Source organism: Myotis brandtii, unplaced genomic scaffold (genome assembly GCF_000412655.1).
Source record: "Myotis brandtii unplaced genomic scaffold, ASM41265v1 scaffold212, whole genome shotgun sequence".
In the NCBI taxonomy this organism is placed as follows: domain Eukaryota; kingdom Metazoa; phylum Chordata; class Mammalia; order Chiroptera; family Vespertilionidae; genus Myotis; species Myotis brandtii.
Genome location: NW_005357931.1, coordinates 2,376,998 through 2,377,758, shown reverse-complemented (window position 1 = coordinate 2,377,758; position 761 = coordinate 2,376,998).

The following is a 761-nucleotide window of genomic DNA, read 5'->3' as shown; positions in this document are numbered from 1 at the left end:
TGGGCCAGGATGGGAGTTGAGGGGTCTTCCAACCCAGTCTCCCTTGCCCTACTTCACTGCAGCATTTCTATGAAAAGTGTGAGGCGTGAACAAGCTCAATGGCAGAACTCAAAGGAGCAGCCAACCCAGGCAGCCAGTGGCTGATGTGGTTGTGAGGGGCTCTCTCCCATCACTACCAAATCATTCCCCAATCCAGATGTCCAAAAACTCTCCTATAAAACGTGACAGTCAAGAGTCCTCTCCGAATCAAAGTCCTGAGAAAACTCTACCCAATGTCTTTAGGCAAAACCGCCTGCAAACCTTGCGGAATCCACACCCGTCCTATATTGTCCTATAATGTAGACATGTCCCTGAGGAGTTCCGTTCCTCAGTTGTGGATACAGATACCCAAGTACAGATGCCCCAAGAGATTAAAGAATCACTAGGGTTTTTATGAACTGAAGACATTCTGCCTCATCCTTTCCACCACCCGAACAGGGATCTGCTTGCCAGTTAGCCTTTGTCATCTCTCTGTGTCTCTCCCCTAATCAAGTATCCAATTTTTGTGAATAACGAGAAAATGCACATAAGCATCTAAATGCATACATGTAGCTTAACAAAAAATAAACCCCTGAAAGTGAAATGTAATTACCAGGTTACAAAAAAAAATGCACCCAGGTTGCAGAGCCTATCACATCTCGCGCCTCCCCCCAAACACTGCCCCTGTTGTGTCAGATAGTGGCAGTGTTGAGCCCGGGAACGGACGCCGAGCCCGCGGCGGT